The sequence below is a fragment of the Triticum dicoccoides genome, chromosome 2B (genome assembly GCF_002162155.2).
Source record: "Triticum dicoccoides isolate Atlit2015 ecotype Zavitan chromosome 2B, WEW_v2.0, whole genome shotgun sequence".
Classification (NCBI taxonomy): Eukaryota; Viridiplantae; Streptophyta; class Magnoliopsida; order Poales; family Poaceae; genus Triticum; species Triticum dicoccoides.
Window position 1 is genome coordinate 141,630,866 of NC_041383.1, and position 6,315 is coordinate 141,637,180.

Here is a 6,315-nt window from a genome sequence, read left to right on the forward strand (position 1 = left end):
TGTCATAAGCTAGTGCTTTAATTCTACTGTTTAGATATGTTCCTAGAGAAAATATAGTTGAAAGTTGATAGTAGCAATTGTGCGGACTGGGTCCGTAAACTGAGGATTGTCCTCATTGTTGCGCAGAAGGCTTATGTCCTTAATGCACCGCTTGGTGTGCTGAACCTTGAACGTCGTCTGTGGATGTTGCGAACATCTGACATACACGTTTTGATGACTACATGATAGTTCAGTAATGTTAAAAGGTTTAGAATTGTGGCGCCGAAGACGTTTATTTGAAATGTCACGGAACATATGAGATGTTCCAAGGGCTGAAATTGGGATTTCAGGCTCGTGCCCACGTCAAGAGGTATGAGACCTCCGACGAGTTTCTTAGCCTACAAATTAAGGGAGAAAAGCTCAATCATTGAGCTTGTACTCTGATTGTATGGGTACAACAATCACTTGAATCGAGTGGGAGTTAATCTTCCAGATGAGATAGTGATGTTTCTCAAAGTCATTGCCACCAAGCTACTAGAGCTTCGTGATCAAATATAACATATCAGGGATAGATATGATGATCCTTGAAATATTCGCGATGTTTGACACCGCGAAAGTAGAAATCAAGAAGGAGCATCAATTGTTGATGGTTAGTGAAACCACTAGTTTCAAGAAGGGCAAGGGCAAGAAGGGATACTTCATGAAACGGCAAATCAGCTGCTGCTCTAGTGAAGAAACCCAAGGTTAAATGCAAACCCGAGACTAAGTGCTTTTGTAATAAGGGGAACGGTCACTGGAGCAGAATTACCCTAGATACTTGGTAGATAAGAAGGCAGGCAAGGTCGACAGAAGTATATTGGATATACATTATATTGATGTTTACTCTACTAGTACTCCTAGTAGCACCATTGTCGGTGTCAAAACCGGTAGATCTCGGGTAGGGGGTCCCGAACTGTGCGTCTAGGCGGATGGTAACAGGAGACAACGGACACGATGTTTTTACCCAGGTTCGGGCCCTCTCGATGGAGGTAAAACCCTACTCCTGCTTGATTAATATTGATGATATGGGTAGTACAAGAGTGGATCTACCACGCGATCAAAGAGGCTAAACCCTAGAAGCTAGCCTATGGTATGATTGTTGTTTGTCCTACGGACTAAAACTCTCCGGTTTATATAGACACCGGAGAGGGCTAGGGTTACACAGAGTCGGTTACAATGGGAGGAGATCTTCATATCGTATCGCCAAGCTTGCCTTCCACACCAAGGAAAGTCCCATCCGGACACGAGACGGAGTCTTCAATCTTGTATCTTCATAGTCCGGGAGTCCGGCCGAAGGTCATAGTCCGGCCATCCGGACACCCCCTAATCCAGGACTCCCTCAGTAGCCCCTGAACCAGGCTTCAATGACGACGAGTCCAGTGCGCAAGTTGTCTTCGGCATTGCAAGGCGGGTTCCTCCTCCGACTACTTCATAGAAGATGTTGAACACCAGGATAGTGTCCGGCTCTGCAAAATAAGTTCCACATTCCATCGTAGAGAGAATAATATTTGCACCAATCAGATCTGCTGACGTATTATGCAACGTGACATCATGCCACAGCCAGGCTTTTATTCATTATACCGCTCCACATCAGCGCGTTTAGTGAGGCGGTTTCCTTGGCACGTCTTGTCAAAGCGGAGATCGTGTCCCCTTATTTCGGATTCTCATTAATACGAGCGTGGGTAACCCAACCGCGCCATTAACCGCGGCGCTTGGGAGACAAGCGAGTTTTATTAGGCTGGTGGGGGCTCGTAGTTTCGGCCGCCCATATAAGGGGATAAGAATCCGCCCTTTCCATTCACGCCTTCTTCCTCCTTTGCTTATTCGTCCCTGCGCGCTCGAGCTCCAATGCCCAAGCCCGCACTTCCCACCTCAACCTTCTCCAATCATGTCTGGAGCGGGAGGTAGATGGATGGCTTCCTCTGTCACGGAGGGGCAAATCAAAAAGCTAAGGAAGGCCGGATACTTGTCTGACGACATAGCGCACCGGCTTCCAGATGAGGGGCAACTCATCCCCACCCCTAGGCCCCATGAGAGGGTTGTATTTCTCCCCCATTTCCTTCGCCGACTGGGTTTTCCTCTTCACCCGTTCGTCCGGCGGCTCATGTTCTACTACGGTCTGGACTTCCACGATCTGGCCCCGAACTTCATCCTCAACATCTCGGCGTTTATCATCGTGTGCGAGGCCTTCCTCTGTATCCAGCCCCACTTCGGATTATGGCTGAAGACTTTTAATGTTAAGCCGAAGGTAGTGGGCGGGCGCCAAGCGGAGTGCGGAGGTGCCATGGTGGGCCGGATGGCCAACGTCCTATGGCTCGAGGGCTCCTTCGTGGAGACAATAAAGGGATGTCAATCGGGGTGGTTCTACATCACCGAGCCGCGCGATCCCAAATGGGCGGCGGCCCCCGAATTTCGATCTGGCTTCCCCACACGGCTCACTTCCTGGAAAGAGACGGGCTTAACGTGGGGGGGTTCGGAGGAGCTGACCGGACTCCAAACCTGCGTCAAAAATCTGGTGAACAAGAATCTCAAGCTTGTCAACGTAGTCCAGGTCATGCTCATCCGCCGGATCCTCCCATGCCAACAACGAGCCTTCAAATTGTGGGAGTTTGGTCCGGCACAGCACCAAACCTTGAGCAAGCTTTTCGACACTTCATACGAAGATGTCTGGAAGGTGTTGTTTAAGGGCGCTGAGGCACCCGCATCCGCTATCGAAGATCGCGGATTCATCTCGCGGTGCCAGGCCAGCAAGGTAAGCTACTCTACCCTTTACGGGACCTTTATCTTTCATAGTCTGACTCTATGTGGGGTCTAACCTCCCTTTCCTTTAACATGACTGGTTGACGACGTCCAGGCAGATGATCTATCCGGCTCCCTTACCGCAAGACCCAGCGGACGCCCAATTGACAGGGCTGCTGGTTCCGGCACCTCACGTGGTGTGGGAGAAGAAGGCCAAGAAGAAGGCCACGAAGACTCGCAAGAGCTCCCGGCGCCTGGGGGTGTCGGGTTCATCGCCCAACAACCCCGAAGCACCCTCCGCCTCTGAGGACGAGGAGAAGGAAGAAGAAGAAGCCTCTCCCCCTCCAACGGGGGAAGGGAAGAAAAGGAAAGCCACCCCAACTGGGGAGGCCGGAGGGTCCAAGAAGGGGAGAACCCTCCTTCCGGACTACACCTCCGACGCCGAAGACGGCGGGGAGGAATGGCCATCCAGGGTCAAGCCCCTGGCAAAATCGTAAGCGTCCGGTCATCCGAATAACTTATGATGCGCCTCCATTATTTGGCATTTGCTGACGCCGTATTTGATCATGCAGTCCGCCCAAGGCTCAGCTCGACGATTCAACGAGCGGCTCCTTGGATTCATCGGATGTGAATAGTGCTTCACTCCCGACGGCCTCTTCCCCTCTCCCTACGGACGATGCCGAGGTGGAGTCCCGAAAGGGACTAAACCAGGAGGAGGTGTTCATGGAGGTGCCGCAAGGCGACCTCCCGGACCCCAGGCCCAAAGGGGGTAAAGTCCTGGAGGGATCCAAGTCCGGCCCCCGGCCGGAAACTGCTCTGGAACCATCAATGGTTCCAGAGTCCGACAGGCGCCGCCTTCATAAGAAGGGCAAGCCTACGACGCCGGCGACCTGCGTCCATCCGGAGGCGCCGGACAATTTACTGGAGGTGCTTAACGGCGCCTCCATCGACAAGGAACACCGCACTGTTATGAGTGCGGTGATTCAGAAGGTTCAGTCCGCCAAGAGCGGGCTGACAGAAGCCTGTACAAGCCTATTAACAGGCTTTGAGGTATGTGTTCAAAAACATATAAAAATGTTACCGCATAGACAGTAGCCCCTGATGCTCAGTTCGGCGTTCGGAAAGAAAAGCCGAGTTGAGGATCTAAAAAGATATACGGAGAAGTCTAATAAAAATATGTCAATATGGGAATGCAGGCTGCGCTGCGGACCTCTGCCGCACTGACTGCAGAGGTCAATGCATTGAAGGAAAGCCTCGAGCGGTCCGAGAGCGAGCTCGGCCGTGCCAAGAAGCAGCTCGAGGATAAAGAGGGTACGTAGTACCGCATGTAAACGTATATAGAAATACTTGGTTGAAAATAATGACAGGACCAACGTAAATGTTGTAGGGGCCACGACCGAGGTGGCGACCCTGAAGGAGGCAGTGTCCAAGGCCGAGAACAGTGCGGCCTTGGAGCGCTCCGAGCGAGAGAAGTGGGAGGCGCGGGTGGCGGAGGTGCGGCAAGAGCTCCAAGCTCTTGTGGAAAAACACGAGAGTTTGGAGCGTGACTCGAAGACTCAAGAGTCCGAGCTCGCCTTGGCTCTTGAGAGTGCCAAAAACGCTAAGGCCAAAGCCTAGAAGGCCCTCTAGGAGATCGAGGCGATAAAGAAAATAGCGGCGGGTAAGGCATTCTTTATGCAAAGCAAGCATGTAAAAGTAAATTATCTATTACTTACCCGAATCCGGAGCTCTCCAGGAGCGTTCGCCGATCTGCCCCGTAGTGTGTCTGATGCTCCCGCGTTCTACCGAGACGAGGAGGGGAGCTCGACGGAAAAGGTGTTCTTGTCTCAGTATGCTGAGGCCGAGCATCCGGTGCCCCTAAGCGATCAGCTGAAGCAGCTGGTCGAGCTCCACAAGGTGGCCGAACAGGCCATGAAGGGCCTCATAGTTCGACTATGGCCAAGGGAAGCCATGCCTAGGAGCTACTTCGGTCTGGTGTGGCGGCTGGTGGACGCTTGTCCGTGGATTGAGGTCATCAAGCGCTCTGTCTGCATTGAAGGTGCCCGTCAGGCCCTTGCCCGTTCTAAAGTGCACTGGGGCAAGCTGGACGCGGAGAAGCTTTTGACGGACGCGCCACCGCCGGGCAAAGGAGTATCGCACGCCCGAGATGTATTATAAGGGCGTCCTGAAGGGTGCCCGCCGTACAGCGGATGAGTGCTCCAAAGATGTAATTTTTGAGTAGACTCGCATTTGTTATCCTGTACCCTGAAAACTTTGTTCATGTGCATTAAGCAACGCTTGTTAATTTAAAATATTATCTTTTGTGCGGCCGTTTATCAAATCTGAGAGATGCAAGTCGTCGGCTTCGACCCCCATGCCACGAGTGCTGGGGTGTTCGGGATAAACTTGAGCGCTCTTGTTCCCATTCTTGGGTCCATCTAGGGAGGCGCTCAGCACAACGAACCAGGCCGTCGGACTTATAATGCTTTATCACTCTCACTTAGCCATAGAATTCTATAATTTTAAATTTCGGCGAAGCCCCTAGTATTCGGAAGACCGAGTTCGCGGCACTATCCACGCCTAGGCCGGATAAGTCCGGTTCCTCGCTCTAAGCGGCATAAGTCTTTAAGGACTTGAAAAACCTCACGAACAGCGACCGGTCTCTCGCACTATTATGACGGTTAGTTTTAGCTTTCTCTACTGAGGTGTTAACCCAGCTCAACTGGGGCACAATTGCAGTAGTTCTCCCAACGCTACCTTAGCCAACATTGCAGAACGTAAGGTACCAAAACATGGCAGCCGGGCAAACCCAACTATTGACCAAAGACATGATTCGGAGCCGATGCATATAGTGCTATATGTTCGGGGTGCCGCACTCATGAGAGTGTTCGGTCTTCTCACACCATGTTAGGGGGTGCTTAAGCCCCTGGTGTATTGGCCGTACCAAAGTGTACGGTTGCAGAATGTCATGACTGAACATAGTTGTATATAAAAAATAGATGAGTACAATAATAGATAAGAGCTATGTAGTGTTTATTAAAAAAGGGCTCCTACGAAAGTAGAACGATACAAGTAGTTCAATAAGCAAGAGATGGGATTATTTGACATATTCCCCTCCTGGGGCAAGCTGCGGGATTTGAAGTAAAACATGTATTAAGCTCGTTATAGAGACCACCTGGACATTTGACGTGGCTTGTTCTCTCCCTGGCTGTTGCATCGTTTGTTCGGCGAGTGTATTGCCGGATAGGCCTTCCGAATAGATGGGTCCTGAAAGTGTGTAAAAAGGAAACGGCGAAATAGGGAGCCCCTTAGTGCGATTGAGCCGCATTCTGGGCGTGCCGTAGTTGTGCCCCTCCCCTTATGCCCATGGTATCTCTAAGGCGTAATTATGTACGGGTGGTACCAATATCACCATTTGGCGAGGGCTGGGGTTGGGGCCACACTGCTATGCTTGCTCGGAACATGGCAGCCGGGTTTGTTGTAGGTTACTTCGGGCTCGCTTGACGTTGTCCGGACGTTTGACACCTGGATTGGAGAATTGCCTTGAGAGGCTACTCTGTACTTCCGCCGCCAGGGCCG